The 22311-nt window shown below is 43.2% G+C and overlaps 1 protein-coding gene across 4 annotated transcripts in view; it reads right to left on the bottom strand.

The window, feature by feature from the left end:
- Positions 1 to 22311, bottom strand: part of LOC137377884 (probable E3 ubiquitin-protein ligase MID2) — a 318774-nt gene that overhangs the window by 200903 nt on the left and 95560 nt on the right. The window contains exon 1 of one of the 4 annotated variants that reach the window (XM_068047961.1): positions 3203 to 3321. The exons of the other annotated variants lie outside the window; for them this stretch is intronic. The gene's annotated coding sequence lies outside the window, so the exon portion shown is untranslated. Of the gene's footprint in view, positions 1 to 3202; positions 3322 to 22311 lie in introns of those variants that run through there. 4 annotated transcript variants of the gene reach the window in all.

The following is a 22311-nucleotide window of genomic DNA, read 5'->3' as shown; positions in this document are numbered from 1 at the left end:
CCCACACACTCCGTGCCATCTGCACACCACAGATTTCAACCCTTTGGCTTGATCCTGGCTTGCCTCAAGTTAACTGGCCTTAGCATTGGAAGTGGAAGGGGACAGGTATTGAAACTGGCCCCAATACTTCTGGGAAAGGAGGAGGAAAATAAATAAACCAGAATCTTGTGCTTGATCACCATCCAGTGACACCCACTGGTGCTGTCAGTGAGGATCAGACAGGCTTGACCATGATGCTTCCATGGTAGAATAGCCTGTTGCCACTCATTTTATGCAAGCCTAATTAAACAATTGTCACACAGGCAAGGTTATGGAGGATTGTACCCATGAAACTGTTTCCAGCAGCTTTGGGATTGTCAGAAGAATAGGAAAGAAAATCAAAATTAATACAGAGAGTTGTTTCAATCTTCAATATAGTATCTAACTTCAGAAACTGGTCAAGTTTCATACTTATGACATGATTACCTCAGCACCTTATAATACATTGCTGACCAGCATGTGTTCTGAATTTAATCCACATTAACAGATAATCCATTTAATGCTTTTCCTGCCCAGCAATGTCAGGAACGCCCATTGTCTCTAATGGGAATTTACAACTGGCTTCAGCCTTGAAATGGTGTGAAAGGCCAAATTTAGCTCAGCATTCCTTTCATATTCCACAGACATACTGTATACAAGATAATACACCAACAGCTTGCATTTATGTTATGACCGAGGCAGGAGTGCACTGTTTATTCTACTTCCACTTCTCCATGGGTCACAACATATATTTAAATGTTTTCCCCACTTACCAATATGGTTAATCATAGACTATTTTTATCCCAGAATAAAATACACCAACCAGGTTTCTTTAATAAACAAAAAAATCAGATTATAAAACAAGTCTTAACCAGTAATTAAGTAAAGCATAAACACAGATTGAAATATTAAAGTTCCCATCTTACCTTAGCCCCTCACACACACATATATACACCGGTTAACCAGAAAAAGAAAAGGAATTTTTGTTTAAAGCTCCGTTACAAAAAAAACTTGGACTGAATACTTGCTCATTATTGAAGAAACAGCAGATAAGATATTCTGTTCCAAAACTAGCACACAGTCTAGCCTCCGAGTACATGGAGACGGGTCACTGGGATCTTTTAGAACAGTTCTTCTCAGGCGGCATTGAGATTTAATTTAGCAGACTTTTCTTCAAAGACAGGAGATGAGATGAGTTGATACAGTGGACTTCTCTGGGTCTTTGAGAGGGGTGCTGGAAAGCTGAGCTGAGTTGTGGTCTTTTCTCCTTCCTTGGGGATTCTCTCCTTGAAAGTTCGCTCCCTTTTATACAATTCAACTCAACTCAAAACAATTCAAAAGCAAAACCAACAGGAAAATCAACCTTTTGACCTTCATCAATCTTGACCTGTCACTTTTTTGTAAACAACTTCTTCAGATGTCCAAAGTTCTCTGTTGTTTATTGAGCTGGAAGTCAAGTGATTTCCCAGAAAGGCTTGTTGTTGCTGGAAGTCAGGTGGTTTCTCAGAAGGCTCGTTTTCTTCACAAGACCTCTCAGTGTCCCTTTTAAAAACCATTTCCAGGGACTGTTTTTACAAAGTTAAGTGGCCTTTACACGACCCCCCCTTTGAAAACCCCAAAGTTTAACATTTCTTCAATCTTTCAAAAATGAATCCTCAAAAAAGTATATATAACACAACAGGCACTTTCGTAACCATTTATACAGCATCCTTAACATAGTAAAACTTCCCAAGGTGCTTCACAGGAGCATTATCAAACAAAATTTGACACTGAGCCACCAATGTTCCCTCTAATCTGCACGCATGTGCGGCCACGCAGCAACCCAACAGATACTGGGTAAGCCCCTCAGAAGCTGTCCCCTTTAGAGATAGCACATGCAACAAAAAAAAAATGTAATAGGTACTGCGCATTAAAATAAACAGGCCACACACAATGAGAAAAGTTTTGATGGAACATTGTGAGCCACATAAGGAGATAATATCCAGTTACTTATGGCATCAAGGCCAGAGCAAGCCCTAGCAGTCCACATGACTTTGGAAGGAGGGCAAGGTAAGTAACTATCACTGTTAATCAGCAGAGCAGTTTTGGGCAGGCAAGTTTTTAAAAAAACATACAGTACTCTTTTCCAGATGTTTGAAGAGATATTGCATTTTTGTACAGTAAACCACAAACACATTTTGAACAACACACACATTCTGCAGTGAGTCATTTCACTAATATCCAACCAGAAGCAGCCATCATCCCTCATCTGTCTCAGCCTCAAAAGGTGCAAGAGACCTTTGAGTTGCATCTGATTTTCTCTTCAAAAAATTCAAATTCACAATGTGTTTTTTTTTATGGTTTTGCAAATTAGATTTTTTTCAAAACACGCACTCTTAAAATGAATGTTTGGAACTAGACTCTCTCCACAACCCATCGACCCCAGCCTAATTTTCACTGTGCCCCATTACAAGCTGCAATCACACTAACAGGACATGGAGCAGGCAGCAAATTTATTTTGAAGAATCTGAATCTTGTCAATAGAGCCATAGATATCTAACACAGCAGCGAGTCATAATTAGCCAAGAAGAATAAATTCTATTATTAACTGACTGCAATCATATGTTTCCACTCAGCTTCATTGTGTAGCTTAAGTAACTATTGAGAAACAGACAAGAATGGAAAAAAAACACACCTAACAAGGAACCACATAATGCATTCTCATCAATACACAGACTTCGTGAGAGTATTAACAGAAATACCCCGCATTACTACAAGTTCCGACAGACAAAAAAGGATCAAATTAAAGATATACAGTTTATTTACCTATGCTGGCGTCTTCCTCCCTTTCAGGTAAAACTATTGTAGCTACACACGGAGCTAGGAAATATTGTATTTAAATAACCTGTCAATAACAACTGAATATAATATAAACCTTAAACACTTGCCATATTTTCTGAATGAAAAGGCACCATGCAAATTTATCTAGAAACCAAGATCGAACTGAGGGCATGACGGCTGCAGAGGCAAGGTACTTTTTAAACTGAGCTCAGGCTGCCTCTATTCAGTCGCAAGTCTTTTCTAATCCTTCTCTCGGCCCTTTTCTTTCTCTTTCTCTCTCTCTCTCACCTCCTCACAATAAAGAGGCTGATACATAGACTGAAACCTGGTACCCAAAAAGACCCTGGTGGGAGGGGTTACTTACCAGCTGACTCTGGTATGCAGCTGACTCTCCTGTCATCGTGGAGAAGTAGAAGAGAGGAAGAAAAAGAAATACACAAACACTGCTAATGTGGAAACAAGGTGGGAGCAGCAAAGCAGCCGCTCTGAGTCTTGACAGCAGCAGACTGAGAGCTGGAATCCAACTTCTGAAACGACACAATTGCAGGAAAGCAACTCCTCCCACTTTACCTCGCCGACACAAAGAGAGAGCTAGCTGCAAGATTTTCTGGAGCCTGCTGAGCAGGGCTATTTTCTTTATCCTCTCCCATGTAAATTGAGTGGAAAAGCCACAATAAACCACTTGTTAATGACTGTGACCACTGCCACACATAGTTAATCTATTTGACCTCTGTCTACTAGACTGGGGATACTAAAGAAGGCCCACTCCACCCCGTTTTTGTTCCCATGATTTTAAAAACAGCTGGTTTCTTCATAGCCAGCAACTACGCCTGACAATTTAACTCTTGCAGTGCTGTGGATTTTGATTACTATTTACATATTGTGGAGGATGAATCTGGAAGGGGCGGGAAAAGTAGAGTGTTCCGGTGGCTAATGGTAACTCTCTAGCGTACAATGGACCAGAAGATCCCAGGCTCAATTCTTGGTCGGTTCTGAGCTGCCTACCCTCCACCGGAGTATTGGTAGGACCACTGAAACTTTGCTTCAGGGTCCTGGGTTGAAGGAGGGAATATCAGTCAGGTTTCTTGCTCCTAATTGCTTTCTAGTGACATCTGCTGCCAAGAATGTGTCTGTGCACAGTAGGTGAGCACAGGATCAAACTCAACTGTGATGCCCTCCATGATAGAAGAGTCTGTTGATACACAAGTATGAGCCTAGATAGTAAACAAGCTTAACCGATGTGCCCACACAATTGTACACCACAAGAGGTAGTGTGATGAGGGGAGAATACTAGAGGTGAATTCAAAAATATACTCATAAAGCATAAGTTGCAGATAGCAAGACAAAAAGAATTAGAAGAACATTACTGCAATTGATAACTGTATCACAAGTGTGAGAGACAAGTTCTCAAGACAAATCAAGCTGCCCAAAATTACTGTGATGTGTTGTCATTGTGGTTATGTAGAAAAATGTGGCTACTAATTTGCACACAACAAGATCCTATGAACAACGCTGAGATAGGCAAGCAGTTAATCCGCTTTTTGTTATGTTGTTTGAGAGATAAATGCTGGCGAGGACACCGAGAGAACTCCCTGCTATTCTTCAAGTAGTGCCATGGGATCGTTTGCAATGATCCGAGCAGACAGAACCTCAGTTTAAGGTCTCATTCAAAAGACACTCCTTTTGACAACGCAGCTCTGCCTCAGTACTACACCAATGTCAGTCTATGATAGATTGCCAGCTCCTGGCTTAACACCACAACCTTCTGATTCAAAGGCTGTGCCAATTTGGCACTTATTAGATCTGTCACCATTTTGTAGAGTGGATTGAACCAAGTTGGTAGCAGTCACCTGTTTGAGCCACATAGCATTTGTTTTTGCCCCATTTTTATTTATTCTTCTTACTAATCCTGTCTCAAAGGCGTGACCTAAGCCATGATACACTTACATATGAGTTGACTCCAGTAGCCTACTAAGTGGCCTTTCTTAGTGCATGAGCCTGGACATTAATTTTGAATACATTCTTTTAATTTAGAAGTTATTCTACTGTAAATATCCAATATTTTTTTCAGTTCAATTCACGTGACACAACCTCATTAGTCTGCTGTCTTTCAGTATCTCGCACATTATTGATAGAAACAGTTTTATTAAGACAACATCTAATGGAATTTAAGAAAGTAGCCACAGGGTAGTTTGTAAGCAGAGTACTGTACACACAGGATTGTGAATGGGTTAGGCTAAGTTACAAAAAAGGCTGACACACAGGTCACAGCATGTTTTATATCGAATTGTCCTTGGATTGTAGCTGTTACACACAGGATAGCACAAAGACTGACGTGTTTCATGCACAGGCCAGAACCGTTGTGCACTGCATAGTAAGCAGTGAATAGAGTAGAATGAATTACATGCAGGAAGACATACAGGTAGGTTACATTATCTTCTTTTTTGGCCTCCTTATCTCGAGAGACAATGGATAAGTGCCTGGAGGTGGTCAGTGGTTTGTGAAGCAGTGCCTGGAGTGCCTATAAAGGCCAATTCTAGAGAGACAGGCTCTTCCACAGGTGCTGCAAAGAAATTTGTTTGTCGGGGCTGTTACACAGTTGGCTCTCTCCTTGCGCCTCTGTCTTGTTTTCTGCCAACTACTAAGTCTCTTCGACTCGCCACACTTTAGCCCCGTCTTTATGGCTGCCCGCCAGCTCTGGCGAACGCTGGCAACTGACTCCCACGACTTGTGATCAATGTCACAGGATTTCATGTCGCGTTTGCAGACGTCTTTAAAGCGGAGACATGGACGGCCAGTGGGTCTGATACCAGTGGCGAGCTTGCTGTACAATGTACACAGGATAGAATACCAGATAGACTATGTTACACACAGGATAAAATAGGACAATTGCCATCTGAATCCTACAGTGTGTTATTGTTATACAAGAAACATCTATTTATTTGTCAGCCTATGCACATGAACCTCTCAGTTATAAAATTCTGTGATCTGTCATCCTAATTTTAAGTTTTAGTTTGAAATTTTCTATTTACCCTACACTCATTATAAGGCTCTTAGATTTAATACTCTCAGATACACATTATATCCACATTACAAAGCTCTCATTTAGACAAACTTGGATTTATATTAAGCCTTTCACAATTTCAGGAAGTACCAAAGTGCTTTAAAACCAATAAAGTACTTTTGAAGTGTAGTCACTGTTGTAATGTAGGAAAAGCAGCAGCCAAATTGTGCACAGCAAGCTGCCACAAATGGCAATGTGATAATGACCAGATAATCTGTTTTTTAATAACGTTGATAGAGGGATAAATATTGGTCAGAGCACCAGGGCTAACTCCCCTGCTGCTCTTTGAAATAATGTCATGAAGTTTTTTTCATCCAACTGAGAGAGCAGAGGGGACCTCGGTTTAATGTCTCATCTGAAAGATGGCACCTTCGCCAGTGCAGTACTCCCTGTGTACTGCACTGGAGTGTCAGCCTAGATTTTTATGCTCAAGTCTTGGGGTGAGACTTGAACCCACAACAGTCTGACTCAGAGGTGAGAGTGTTACGAATTAATTGTGTATTCTCTGTCTTCTGCCCTCCATGTCTTTCCATGGCTTCACTTTAACTGGATGATAAAGATTCTGGAACACATTTCTGGAAAAGACCAGTGGATTAAACATCCCAATTGGATGGTGTGTGCCACTTCTTCATACACTTCTGAAACTGGGCTTTGGGCCCAGGCTGCTTCCATTGTTAATTATCTGTCTGTCAAACTTCAGCACAAGGATTTTTTGCTTGGCTTGGTTGCAAATTGCCATTATTGCAAACTCATTAGCTTGGCCTAGCTGTATGTTTGGATGCTCATGTACAATGTCACGGTGTGATATTTCCAACACTCCCCCATTGTGATGAGTTACAGATTTCAGCTCACTCACAAAATAGAAATGAAGGGTATCCCAAGTGGGAGGAATGAAGAATTAGAGCCACCCTGATTGCTATCATGGCCGGAATTTTATGGCCCCCTCAATGAGAGGGCTGGTGGTAGGGGGGCGTAAAATTGAGTGGGAGGCGGCATGGGGGGGAGTGGGGGGAGGGTTTCCCAATGCCTTCCCGCCCCCCCCCCACTGCAATTTTTTGCGAAGCGGCGGCAACAAGAAATGGTCCACCCACCCCAAGCCAACCAAGGCCCTTAGTGGCCAATTAACTGCCACTTAAGGGCCTCCTTCCACTATCACTGGTATTTTAGCTGTGACGGGCAAATGGCAATGGCTCCAAGAACACCATCAGGTACAATCTGGCTGCCATGTTGCAGGCTGGGGGGGATCCTCCTGATTGGGCACCCTGTACCCCATGGAGGGCCACCCCCGAAGACCACACCACCCCCATTGCACACCACTCACCACCGCCCCACCCCCCCCAACCGATCTCCTTTGCCTTGCTGAGGCCCAGCCCATTGTTCCCGGTGAGGCCCCAAAAACTTACCGTTGTTCCGGGCCGTCCTTCCTCTATCTTCTGTTGGCTGGGTGTAGTCCCAGCAATGACCACCTCTCCTGGTGGCGCTGCTGGGACTAAGAACTGCCGGCCTGCTGATTGGCTGCGCAGCTCCATTAGGAGAGACTTCCTGCCTCAGGGAGGCAGAAGTCCCGCCCAAGGCCAATTAATGGCCTAAGGAGTGAAAACTCCCGGCGTGGTTTGCAGGCTCGGCGGAGGCGGGCCTGTCCCCGACTTTTCAGCTGGTGGGCGAGGCCTCCCACCCAATATAAAATTCTGGCCCATATGCCTCTAGCATTCGTTTCTACAATCCTGATTGCCCGTTAGCAGACAGGGTGTGGTATGTGATGGAAGATACCTGCTGATTGGCTCCTCCCATTATTAACAAAGCCAAGTGCTAAACTAAATTCAAAAGCTAAACTCAGACCTATTTCAAATGATCATAATATGCCTTGTTAAGAGCTGGCAGGGGCAGGGGCAAGGTTGGGTGGAATCATTGCTTGAGATGTCTTCTTTGCTGCAGCTGGAAAGGAATTGAAAACCTTACCATCATAAGTGTACTGATAGTCTTTGGAAAATCAATAGACATGTGCCCAGTCTGCATTTTGTCAATTCCCAAACAACCTACTCAAAAACTGTACAGGTGACAAATTTTCAGATATATTAGAGGTAATAAGCCCCATATTACCACTACTACTCTGTGGGGCATTGCAGTGCACTGAAACTTTCTATTTATTCCTGTGCAATATTTCAAATTTATCAGCTCGAGAGCTGACAGCATCGTATCTCCATAAATGCTCTTGTGAAAAGTTTGTGAAGAAATGTAAAGGCCTCATTTCACCTACCTGGACCCTCAAATGGGAAGACAATTTCACCTGACCAGCCACCCAAGGGCTATCTGTTTTGGCTCAATTTGTTAATTTTGAAGACAGACCCTAAGGATGAGAGAGGGGAAATTAGCTTTTGTAAAGAAAGGGGTGAGTTCAAAGGATCCTTTTCTTCAGGATATCCCAGATAGCAGACATCGCTGACACAGCCAGTGCCTATTGTTAGGTGCAGGTTTGTGGAAGCTACAAAAATGATAACTGTTATTTGGGATAGGCTTTGACTTGTTGAACTGGCTTCAAATTACAGTTCACATTAACAGAGACAGCGAGACAGTCTCATAATTAAAGACAGTGCCAGAAGAGGTTATGAGATTTAAACTGAATTCTCTGCTTTATATATTGCTGATTTCAATAAAAATCAATTCCACTTAGAAGTGATTTGTTTATTTAGATTTTTTATTAAAAAAAAATGTGGTTCTTGTTTCTATTTCAGCCTAAGATCGCTCAGCGGTTGGATAATTCTGAATTAATGAAACTGACCTGAATTTGACAAGTCATTCATTAAGAGGTGGTGTAGCATGGCTTTAATGAATGCTGATTAGTTGAATTTGTAGTTCACTGTGTTTGCCAGTCAGTTAAGGACTCTGTTTACACAAAGTACGACATTGCTTCACCTTGGCTGCACCAGGCTGTGTTTTCACTACTGCAATGAGCTGAGCTCTCCTGCCTGCATTAAGGGTGGTAGCTGTTTGAAATATTCAGTTTCTTGAATTGAGATTTCCCCTGCTGTACTCTTACGCAACCCTGTGCCTGGGTTTGAATGGGGCTCAATTGACGAGTAACTGCTGATTGATATTCACGGAGTCTTAAAGTGAATCTATAATAATATTTGACAGCGGCAATTGGTAGCAGCAGATGGTGGTTGGATGCAGGATAAAACTGGTTGAAGTCCAACATCCACTTGGCAAGAACAGTCTCCCAAATCTAAATGAACAGATTAGTACCTATGCAACTCAGACTTTCTTGCATAGGGTAGAGGAGGGTAGGCCTTGCTCTGAAGCCCATTCTACACAGACATCTTTCAGCATTAACTGACATGAGCATTCGTAACCTGAAGCTGCAACACATTACCATTTCTCACAGTGTCGCTTTCTGGCTTCTTCTGCAAAAGTTGAGAGTTGAAAATGAAATTGAATTCTCAAAATAAATTCTGCATGTACACCCCCACGCAATGTCTATTGGCCAGGATTTTACTGTAGTAATGATGGCGAAACTGTCAGTGTTCACTGTTGTTACTCCACTGAAACTGACAGCAACTTCAGGAGTCCACACGTGCAGATAATGTGGAAATCTAGAAGTTGCTGTCATTAAATCTATACTACTTCATAGGGTGTGTTGTCGAGGTTCCCACAGACTGCTGTCTCCCTTGCAATCATGAACTGATGAGAACTTCCACTCTAACGCTGTTAGTCTTGCTGTGAAAACCTTGGAAAAAGTTACACCTTGTTGAATGAGGTAGACAAAAGCACAATACCGCAGATGCTGGAAATCTGAAATAAAAGCAACAAATGCTGGAAATAATCAGCAGATCTAGCTGTGCTTCTGGAGGGAAAAACAAATTTAACAGGCTGAATTTTACCAGCCCTCTGGAGATGGGCTGGGAGATGGAAAGCCTCATAAAATGGTGGTGGTAGGCATCGGAAAGGGAGCCCAATGTCTTCCAGCTACCATAGAATGCTCTCAGCATCAGGAACCTCAGCGGCATTGCTGTCTGCCAACTGGAGGTGGGCAGCCAACTAACGATTACTTCCTGCCTCCACTGCCATTTTACCAGTGTTGGGAGCGGACACCGTATGGGGAGACCACCAAGTAAACCGTGGTGGCCTTCCAGCATGTTCCTGGTGAGGGGGCGGGGCTTCTATTATAGCTGCTCCATGGCCCGTGGAGATGCCCGGGCAACAATGGCCACGCCTGCAACTCTGTTAATGCTGCTGGAGGGTGCACCCCTCCTGTCACCAGGGCTCGCCTGCCTGACCCCTGCACATTAAATTTTTAAAAACTTACCTGGACTCAATATGGAGGCACCCACTTTTTCTTCCTGCAGCTTCAGCAGCGGCCAACTCTGTCGATGGCACTGCCGAGGCCGCTGAGCTGCCATCTCTCTGATTGGGCCGGCAGCTCTGGGTGGCAGGCCGGTGTCCTCAATTGGACGGTGGTCCTGGCACCGGCTGGTAAAATGCCACCCAGGATCCCACCGCCCAAATGCATGGGCTTGGCTCCTACTTTTGGTCCTGGCAGCAGGTTTACCAACATTTTGAAAAAAATCCGGCCAACGTTTCAGGTCGACGGCCTTTCATCAGAATTGAATAAGGTGCAATTGGGTTTTTAACAGGATACTAACTTCCTCATCACTGCTAAATACCCTCACTGGCCCTGAAAAGCTACTTTTATATCTGTGCAAAGCCAAATTTCTCTGCAATTATTAAAAATTCCACATACTTTTAAAAACATAAAAAATCTTTTTTAAAAGTCTATTTATCTTTATTTTAGCTTCTATCTTAATTCAGTCATACATTTATTTCACTATCTAAAAATTTTAATTAAAATAGAATTGATTTTTAGTGCTTTTAATCTCTTGGTTTACTGTATGTGAATACTTGAATTTGATTGGTTGCTGACTTGCTAGTTGACATTGCTGCTGCTGCACCAGATTTGGCGCCAGATTTAAACTGCCCTGGGAAAGGGGGAAATTCTCACCACAGAGATGGCTAGATCTTTGTGGGCAGCTTTCTTCAAGGGCAGCAGCAAACACCCTCACTTTGCTGCTGACTTCAAAATCTCGGCCATCATTCTGTGATCTCAGCTGGGCACATGGGAGCTGTAATTGGCCTCAGTGCCCCTGGGATAGGAATGGGGAAAAACAGCTATGGTTTCCACTCCTAATGGTTGTCCAGTAGCGTGCAATGGAAAGTGCATGGTAGAACATCAGGCAAGCACAAGACTTAGCTGCCCTCTCTGAACAGGTGAGCTGCCAAAATTCACTATGCAGGATCACCTGTGAAAAATGGCTTCTTGGGGGAGAGACTGAGTGGTTGATATCTTTGGATGCACACCCCAGCATCTTTAGGGGAACATCTGGGAGATGGTTGTCTATTACTTCGAAAGTGATGTCCCAGATGTTTATGTCCTACCCTGAAAGCCATTTTGGAGGGAAGGGAAGCTGGTAAATGAATCCTGCACATCCATAGCTACATGCAGAAGCTGATTTGATATTATCACTCACCAAGACATCACACAAGTATCCCTCACTGTGTGGGAAACAGCCCCTTTATTGTGATTTTCCCTGGAGCGGCCAACTAATGGCCAGAGGGCAGGCTTGCTGTCCAAAGGACGGCAGGTGAGCCCTCAAAGCTGGAGGGCCAATCAGAGGCCCTCCATCTTGAAAGCAGCAGCAGGATGCCATTGCAGTGAGGGAGATGGCGTTCTCTCCAACTTTTTTAAATTTAAAGTAAAAAACAGATTAAGCAGCCGAGCCACCACTGTGTGGGGGTGATCCGTCTACAGGGCAACCTGTGGCTGCTACTGCACCCAGACGGGCAGGGAAGGCCTTTAAGCCTGCCTGGAGTGCTGTTCCCTCAGTTTCTCTGGTCTGCTGCTGGGAGACCGCCTCCAGGCAGCTAAACTGTTCCCTGCCGCCTCCGGGAATCTGAAGGCCAACTGGAAAATCCCACTCGGCCTCCAACAGTCGGCCTTAAGCGTTTATTAATTAGCTGAATTGGCAACCTGCCGCTTCCAGGCATGTAGCCCTGCCACCTCCCCCCTCCCACCTTTGGGAAAATGGCCGGGCGGGATGGAGCAGCAAACTGGCACGCTGGCTGGCAGCGTTATTCTTAGTGCCTACCCATCTCTTATCCAGGCCCCAGCGGGTCCTTAAAATCCTCCCCTATTTCTTTCAACTAGACAGCCCCTTTACAAATTAAATAGTCAAAAGAATTTTGATTAAAAAGAAAGAATTTACATTGATTCAAACATTTCATGACCTCAGGATGTTCTAAAGTGCTTTACAGCCAATTAAGTACTTTTGAAGTGTAGTCACTATTGTGAAAGGCAGAAGCCAATTGCACACAGGAAGGTCCAACAAGCAGCAATGAGATAATGACCCATTCATCTGTTCTAGTGATGTCACCTTAACATCCTTTTGTGTTTTCCTGTCTATTTCTTTTTGAAGTATTTGTATTTTAAACATTGAGATCTGGTGGCATCACCAAGGGAACTGACCAGGAGGATCAACCAAACAGGGCAAGGGAACTAAATTAACACACAAAGCTGAAGTGACACAATCAACCAGGGCTAATAATCATAACTCCACTCATGTTAATCCAGCTCCATTACTCTGTTACACGCTGCACTTTCTCCCAGCAGATACCTCAGTGATGCTGGCAACACGTTGTATAAGAGAAAATATTCAAACAATATGGGTAGATAGATATAGTGATGTTATACTTAATTCAAATGCTTCCTAATAGTTTAACTTCTTTATGCTTTCATGGGATGTGGCATCACTGGCAAGGCCAGCATTTATTGCCCATCCCTAATTTCCCTTGAGAAGGTGGTGCTGAGTCACCTTCTTAAACCGCTGCAGTCCTTGTGGTGTAGGTACACCCATAGTGCTGTTAGGAAGGGTGTTCCAGGATTTTGATCTATCCATATTGTTTGAATATTTTCTCTTAAACATGTATTGCCAGTATCACTGAGGCATTTGCTGGGAGAAATTGCAATGTGAAGGAATGGCAATATAGTTCCAAGTCAGGATGGTGTGTGGCTTTGAGGGGAAACTGGCAGGTGATGGTATTCCCAGGCATCTGCTGCCCTTGTCCTTGTGGTTGTGAGTTTGGAAGGTGCTGTCAAAGGAGCTGCAGTGCATCTTGTAGATGGTACTCACAGTTTAAAAGGAAATCTGATGGTGAGACAATCTTTGCTTAAAGGGGCACTGACATCATGAAAAACTGTTTGTAAACAAAAGTAAAAAGGTTTTGCAAACAGACAAATGCGTCAGTGTCACATGATGAAAACAACAACATCTTGCATTTATACAGCACCTTTAATGTAGTAAAACATCCCAAGGTGCTTCACAGGAGTATGATGAAACTAAATTTCATAACAAGTCATAAAAGGAGATTTCAGGGTAGATAACCAAAAAGCTGTGTCAAAGAGGTAAGTTTTAAGGAGAGCCTTAAAGGAGGAAAGAGAGGAAGAGAGGTGGATGGTTTTGGGGAGGGAATTTCAGAGCTTCGGTTCTCAGCAGCTGAAGGCACATTTGCCAATGATGGAGTCATCAATCGGGAATGCTCAAGAAGCCAAAATTAGATGAGCGCAGATATATTGGAGGGTTGTAGGGTTGGAGGAAATTACAGAGACAGAGAGGGGTGAGACCTTGGAGGGAGTTGAAATGAAGAATGAGAATTTTAAAATCATAGAGTTCCTGAACCGGGTGCCAGAGTAGGTCAGAAAGCACAGGGGTGATAGGTGAAAAGATTGGTGCAAGTTCGACATGGGCAGCAGGGTTTTAGATGACCTTAAGTTTATGAAGGGCAGAAACTGGGAGACTGGCCAGGAGTGTGTTAGAATAGCCAACTCTGGAGGTAACAAAGGCATGGATGAGGGTTTCAGCAGCAGATGAACTGAGGTGAGGCAGATTTGGACATTGGTATGGAGGTTTTAGTGATGGTGAGGATATGTGATTGGAAGCTCATTTCAGGATCAAATATGACACCGAGGTTGCAAACAGCCTGATTCAGCCTCAGACTGTTGCCACTGCTGGATGTCAGACAAGCAGTCTGACAATTTAGAGAGAGTGGAAGGGTCAAGAGAGGTTGTGGTGAGGTAGAGCTGGGTGCCATCAGTGTTTTCGGATGATGTTGCTGAGAGGTAGTGTAGTTGAGGAATAGGAAGGGACCAAGAAAAGATTCTTGGAAGACACCAATGATAACATTATGGGATGTGAAAATAATCCATTGCAGGTAATTCTCTGGCTATGATTGGATAGAGTGCAACCGGGCGAGTGTAGTCCCACCCAGCTGGCAGTCAATTCATCCACTGTTCTCTCCCCTGCCACAAATTATTAAAGACAAAATGGAAGTCCTGTTGACACTTCTGATGAAAGGTCACAGACCTGAAAAATTAACTGTTTCTCTCTACACAGATGCTACCCAACCTGCAGAGTATTTCCAGTTTTATTACATAAAGACAGTACCCCTTTAAAAAGACCTGATGAAGCAATCCTCTTTGATCACCTATGCGATTCCTTTCTTTCACACTCCTGCAGACATCCTGTGTAGTGTCCTGTGTTCACTTACCCCATCTTGGCTTTATATAAAGTGTACAAACAGTAGCTTTGTCCATTCATAGCTTAATTTGAAAGTACCGCAAGTTTAGAAGCTGAATGCAATGGCATAAGGCTTATTTAATACTTTGGTACCATTATGGTTGGCTAATGTCACCAATGCATTACTCTCTAATCCTCTTTATATTGCAATGTTGGCTGGAATTTTACGCCACCCCAATGGGCCAGATGGTGGCGGGGGGGGTGGTGTAAAATGGAGCAGGAGGCTCTGAGAGTTCTTCCCGACCTGCACCCGCCTCCCTTTACGTAGGGCTGGGGAGGTGTGAAAAACAGCCCCCTCTGCCCCAGGCTAATCAAGGCCCTTAAGTGGCTACTTAACGACCACTTAAGGGCCTTCGCCCACCCCCGAACAGATTTTATGCGTGGCAAGCGGGTGTCCTGGAACCGGGACAAGCCGCCTGGGAAAAGCAGGTGGCTTCTCAGCGTCCTAGGGTGGGGGCCCTGCTCATTGGACACAGGGTGCTCGATGGAGGGCCGCCCCCATTTCCCCAACCACCCCGAAGACCCAACACACCCCCCCTTCCCCCTAAACAACTACCCTTGCCTCGCCGGGGCCCGACCGATTACACCCAGCGAGGCAACCAAAACTCACCTTATTTTCCGGCTCCCAGGCATCCTGTCTTCATGCTGGGTTGCAGTCCCAGCAGTGGCCACCGTTCCTGGATCCCCAGACGAAGCGGAAGCGTATTCACCACCGACTTTTACGTCAGAGGCCGGCTCCCATCCGCCCACTGTAAAATCCAGCCCGTTGTTTCTGGAGTATGCCTCAAGATACAGGCCTGCGGTCTAAACCACACAGTAAACGCAAGACTTGAGGCACAGAATGCCACCTCCTAAAATGGGTTTTGTTCCCTGCCTCCAATGGCAGTCCATTGGCAACACTTGCAGTTCTGGCCATCATTTTGTCCCAGAGATTTTAACCTAACCGGCCCGGGAGGAAACTGGCAGGATTGTATTAACCGCCCGTTTTACAACCCAGCCAATATTACTTTCCTCAATGTTTCCCGCCAGAATGTTAGATTAAAATTACTCCAATCACTTTCTAGCAGGTGTTAGCCTTAGCTCAGTTGGTAGCAGTTTTGCTTCTGCATCAGAAGGTCATGAATTCAAACCCCACTCCAGACGCTTAAGTATATAATTCAGGCTGACAATTCTGTGCTATCTTGGGGTAGGATTGCAATGTCAGATAATGCCTTTTGGCTGAGGTGTTAAACTGAGGCCCCGTCTGGCCTCTCGGCTGTCTGTAAAGGATTCTATGGCAATTTTCAGAAAATACCAGGGCAATTTTTCTCGTATCCTGGCCAACATTTATTCCTCAACCAAAGACAAATTATCTAGTCATTTCTCTCATTGTTATGTGTGGATCTTTCTCTTTGCAGATTGGCTGCCATCTTTGCCTACACTACAACAGTGGCTGTGCTTGAAAAATATTTAATTGGCAGTGAAGCACTTTGGGATGTTCTGAGGATGTGAAAGGTGCTATTTACTGTGTATTCTTTCTTTAATTGATGATGTTTTAGGACTTTCTTTGATATCAAGGATAGCCCATAGTCAATCAGGAAAGTAAAGTTGCAAAGAGTAACATCCGTGTGTAACAGCTTTAAAGTTGACTTTCAACTTTTGAATAATTGCTCAAGTAAAAATCTCTTGCATGCTAAATTATTGTGGTGCTATCATGCAGTATTAATTGGGTGAATGCAAAACAGGGGGAGAATACACTGTAGAATATATTCATGCCAATATAGAAAACTAGCTAAGACTGAGCAACAGCCTCAATAAAATGGCTCATCTCCAAAAAGCTGAGCGATCAAAACCAGTCCTCAATTTAGGCCTTTTTGGCATTTGAAGACAAGGAATTAGATTGAAAGTGCACTGGGAGAATGGTTTGTCATGACTTATACAGCAAGTTTACCCAACATTCCATCATTATCGCTGCAGAGGAGAAAAAAACTAACATTCACAAAAAAACATTTTTTAGCAATGGTGGATTTAGCGATTACTCAGGGAAATATGAGAGCCAAAGCTTTGAGGTTCATTTTCTGGCACAGTGTATAACTCCCCTTTGGGACATTTTTACTTTTGACATTTTATTTGGCACATTTTCTAGCACTTTGGACTTTTGACCGTGTCAAAATTGGTTTATTTTCTTGTGATGGAAATAAAAATCACTGCATACTGCAGTCATTAAAAAACACGCCTGAAAACATATTGCAAGGACAGTTATGGATGTTGTATTTTCTGCTCTTTGATGGATCTGACTGACTACTTTCAACCTGAGGTTACACTGACTCTCTCCAGGCACAACCCATAATGGAAGGACAAAATCCATAATTGTACTGCTGGAGAATTTTCACAATTTAAATGGGCATAGTGAAGAAAATATACACACCCATCATGTATTTTACTGAAATCCGAGTGACAAAACTGATTCTATGTTTTCAATAACAGACTGAATGTCCCCAAAAAAGATAATACTCTTACTGTAAACAAAAGCACAACAAAGAAGCATTGGATAGAACAGAGTTACATCAGGAAACAGTTCTGTGTCATTACTAATAGTCACTAATAAACTTGTAGATTCTTTGTCTGAGGTAAGTACTGTTTCCTAAAGCTTACTCTGCCACAACTGCTACAGAATGGCCAGGCCATGAACTCTCTAACAATTTGGTCTATCTGAACATCAAAAGCCTGAGTGAACAAAAAGGACGAAGCCCCCCCTGTCAGGACCCTGTTATCAACGCCCACACTTTGTTCTCTGTTACAATGAATTTTCTCTGCTCTGTGAAAAGCCAAGGAGAGATTATGTGGTGAGATGGTACTTGTCTAACTGCAGCTGCCTCTGTGATTCCACGCACCCACTTCACTATAAATAATGACAAAAGAAATTTACTATTTCGACAAGACTCAAAACTCCCACAAGTATTGACACTTACACAGTCATAACAGACTGATCATTTCTAGGAATTTAATCCCTGGGATGTTTTAGATAAACCATTCAATTAAATCATACGAGAAAGAGGCTCCCCAATGACTCTGCTGCTAGACGTATTATCCATAATACGTGGCGCAGTGGTTAGCACCGCAGCCTCACAGCTCCAGCGACCCGGGTTCAATTCTGGGTACTGCCTGTGTGGAGTTTGCAAGTTCTCCCTGTGTCTGCATGGGTTTTCTCCGGGTGCTCCGGTTTCCTCCCACAAGCCAAAAAACTTGCAGGTTGGTAGGTAAATTGGCCATTATAAATTGCCCCTAGTATAGGTAGGTGGTAGGGAAATATAGAGACAGGTGGGGATGTGGTAGGAATATGGGATTAGTGTAGGATTAGTATATATGGGTGGTTGATGGTCGGCACAGACTTGGTGGGCCGAAGGGCCTGTTTCAGTGCTGTATCTCTAAAAAAAAGTAAGGTACTGGATTCAGTCTCTGGTCTGTGCTGAGTTAGATAAAGTCAGATATGCAAACTAGGGAGGCCTCAAAGTCCGTTGGGTGGAAAGGGGAACAAGCTGCCTGGATACCCACTACTGGTGCTAACCAATGACTTCTAGAGGTGTGTGTGTGTGTGTGTGTGTGAGTGTGTCAGTAGTTACTTTCCCTATGATTGAATAACCTACTAATATTGTTTTGGCATACACTTGAAAAGTCACCACTTGAGTAAAATGCTGGAGGACTACAGGGAAACAAACAGTTCAAATCAGTTTCTGGATAAAGTTTGATAGAATGTAAAGATGAGTTAATTTCAAAGAATATTGTCATTATGAACATGTATTTGGGGAGTTTTTATAGTTGCTTTACAAACATATGGCACAATGAAACTTCATGTTGAGACATATAGTGTCATATTTCATATAATTGTAACTGAAATGGCGGACAGAACTCCCTCACCAATGAAATAATTGTTAGTCAAACATTTCTTTCATAAAGACAGTGCCCCTTTAAGCAAATTCTACTCAGAATGACATAAGATGGGCCATGAGATGCTTGCACTTATTTGCAAAGATCCTCATTGTATTTCATTGTTTGACAGTTCAATACTTTCAGGACGACAGTAGACATACTCTATCTATTTAATCAAGTTTCTGATGGATCACACCACTGAACTCAAGCAATATGTTCGCAAAAGGGGAGCGTCTGTGATAGTGAATCAATCCTGCTAATAGCCCTGTCACCAGCTGCACTCCAACCATGCATGTAATCAGATCAAACTGTCTTGGAGACAGGAAGCAAAAACAGAAAGGTGTACTTTCGACAGGAAACATTCACACTAAAGTGATAATGGGCCATGTAACTGACTATTAATCCCAATTCCACAATCCCTGAGGAGTGCTCCCACTTCCACGGACCTGCTCCAAATGAATTCCCTTTAAATTTAGTGGGCACCAGTGGTTGGAACTTCAAAATCCGACACTCCGGTTTTAGTGGAAATACAAAGATGTAAATGCATGGCAAGGATCTGCTTTCCATTGGTGTTAGATGAGGCTAAAATGCAAAATCCATATTTTAAGATAATTAAATTATCCATCTATTTTTCTCCCAGCATCATACAGTTTTCACACAACCAACACAGTTATTTTTACCATTTCCAATTATCTTCTCCTTTCCAATGGGAAACACTTGGTGTAATATTCCATAGGTCCAGGTGCCTGTTGGCATCTTGCCCAATGGCTATTTGTCAGCCAAGATTGTGAGTCAATTATTTATTTGAGGGTGGAAGGACAAGCTGAGCCAAGTCCCATCCTAAATCTATGCCCTCAGATGTGCATTTTCCACCACAGGCCACTTGAATTGCAATCAGGAACCCTGGCTAATTTCTCTCTTCCACCTGGCCAAGAAACATTGAAGCGAATTGTAGCATTTCAGCCAGTGCCCTAGATGAGGCCAATTGGCTCAATGCAGAAAAGTGATCCAACCTGGGACCTACCTGGCACCCACTGCTGAGCCATTAGATGAGTTTCAAGTAATTTCCTTCTTGGTGCCCTAACCTAGGACCCATTTGTGAGTTGAGAGCTGGATTACTTCAATATATCAATAAGTTATCCTGTTTATTTTGTGGATGATGGATTAGGCTGCCATTCTTGTTTCATATTGCTAGATTCAAGGTCAATTGAAAAAACAGATGGAAAGTGGATTCTTTAGTGGGAGCTAAAATACATTTAGTGCCTTCCCACACCCCCATATAATAACAATTCACTGCATTTTGATCATACAATGTTATATTTTAGATTAATTTATTTTCTTGTCCACCACTATATTTTATCTGGAGCTTTTGAAGATGTGATGCTTTCAGGTACCTAGTGGTTTAGTCAACGTGCTTGAAAGGGATCTGGTGGGTCATTCAAGATGCTGCATTTGGCAAATAGTTAACCATATTTTCTCTGTTCCTCATACATTATGTAGGTACATTCATTGTTGGCCTTCCCTAGTAACACTGTTTACACTATTGGTAGGCTCCTGCCAGTTGGTTTATTTACTGTGGGAAAGGTTTCTGTACACTTGCTTATCAAGAAAAGATATCAGAATTTATGACACTTCACGTACAGAGGAAATGTTCCCCCACTTTTCTTGTTTTAAGACTCTTTGTCCGAGATAATCATTGGCATCTATAAATCTATGAATTATATGATATTTGGAGTTTTAGGTACGGTTAAAACACTCCTGTATGACTGCCCTGAGTTGGTCTGGCCCACTGACTGGGATCTGAAGTGCGTCTGGCCCAACCCTGAGAGCAGGGGTTGGAAAAAGGTTAGGCTTCAAAGATAGTTATTGAATTCAAAACAATTAGCATGCAAGCCCAATGCTTCCTTGAAATCCAAAAAAGACTTATAGCTTCTGCACATTAGAGTTAGCACTGCCCTTTGTGGGAAAAGCAATAATTTAGTTAATAAAACATCGAGAGCAGTTTGCAAACAATTGTAGAATTAGCATTCAAAGTCTTTAGTCTTCACAGACTAAAAGCAAAATACTGCAGATGCTGGAAATCTGAAACAAAAACAAAAAGTGCTGGAAACATTCAGCAGGCCTGGCAGCATCTGTGGAGAGAGAAGCAAAGTTAACGTTTCAGATCATGACCTTTCATCAGAACTGCAAAGGTTAGAAAAGAATTAGGCTTTAAGCAAGTGAAGAGAAGGGGGTAGGGGAGAGAACAAAGGGGAAGGTGTTTGATAGGGCAGGAGAGATTAAATAACAAAATTGTCCTGGGCCAAAGGCAAAGTGTGTTGTGGTGAAAGACAAAGCATTAGTCCAGAGAAACTGTTAATAGCGGAATAATGAGCAGCTCTGATTACATTAAAAGCAGGCACATGGTTAAAAAATAAAATATTAAAAACAGGCCAGTCATGCTCTGAAGTTATTGAACTCAATGTTCAGTCCACAAGGCTGTAGAGTATCTAATTGAAAGATCAGGTGCTGCTCCTTGAGCTTGCGTTGATGTTCACTGAGCAGGCCAAAGACAGAAATGTTGACATGAGAGCAGGGGGGAGTGTTGAAATGGCTAGCAACCGGAAGCTTGGCGTCATAATTTCGGACTGAGTGCAGGCGTTCAGAAAAGCGGTCACCCAATCTGTGTTTGGTTTCCCTAATGTAGAGGAGACCGCATTGTGAGCAGCAAATGCAGTATACTGAATTGAAAGAAGTCCGAGTAAATCGCTGCTTCACCTGAAAGGAGTGTTTGGGGCCTCGGATAGTGAGGAGAGGGGAGGTAAAAGGGCAGGTATTACACGGGAAGGTGCCGTGGGAAGGGGACGAGATGTCAGAGGTAATGGAGGAGTGGACCAGGGTGTCTCGGAGGGAATGATCCCTTCGGAATGCTGACAGGGGAGGGGAGGGGAAGATGCATTTGGTGGTGGCATCACGCTGGAGGTGGCAAAAATGGCAGAGGATGATCCTGTGGATGTGGAGACTGGTGGGGTGGAAAGTGAGGACAAGGGGAACCCTGTCGCAGTTCTGGGAGGGAGGGGAAGGTGTGAGGGCAGAAGTGCAGGAAATGGGCTGGGCATGGTTGAAGGCCCTGTCAACCACAGTGGGGGAGAATCTTCGGTTGAGGAAAAAGGAAGACATATCAAAGGCGCTGTTGTGAAAGGCTGCATCATTATTGAGGATACAAGTAACATCCCAGTATTAGCTGTAAGTCAGGAAATGCTAGGGAGGGAAGAACTCAAGAAAATTACAATCGCCGGAGAAGTGGTACTGAACAAATTGTTGGAGTTGCAGGCTAACAAGTCCCCAGGTCCTGATGGATTTCATCCTAGGTTGTTAAAAGACATGGCTAGTGCAATAGTTGATGCGTTAGTTTTAATTTTCCAAAATTCACTAGATTCGGGGAAGGTTTCGTTAGATTGGAAAATAGCGAATGTAATTCCTTTATTCAGAAAGGGAGGGAGACAGGAAGCAGGAAACTACAGGCCAGTTAGCTTAACATCTGTCTTAGGGAAACTGTTAGAAGCTATTATGAAAAACAATTTGGAAGTGCATTTGGAAAAAATCAAGGTAATCAGGCAGCGTCAGCATGGTTTTGTGAAAGGGAAATCATGTTTAACCAATTTATTGGTGTTCTTTGAGGCAGTTACATGTGCTGTGGATAAAGGGGAACTGTACTGTACTTAGATTTCCAGAAGGCATTTGATAAGGTGACACATCAAAGGTTATTGCAGAAAATAAAAGCTCATGGTGTAGGGGGTAACATATTGGCATATATAGAAGATTGGCTAGCTAACAGGAAACAGAGAGTAGGCATAAATGGGTCATTTTCTGGTTGGCAAGATGTAATGAGTGGTG

This window comes from Heterodontus francisci, chromosome 15, assembly GCF_036365525.1.
Source record: "Heterodontus francisci isolate sHetFra1 chromosome 15, sHetFra1.hap1, whole genome shotgun sequence".
Taxonomy (NCBI): Eukaryota; Metazoa; Chordata; class Chondrichthyes; order Heterodontiformes; family Heterodontidae; genus Heterodontus; species Heterodontus francisci.
The sequence above is the reverse complement of the archived record's forward strand: the minus strand, read 5'-3'. Positions and strand labels throughout refer to the sequence as shown.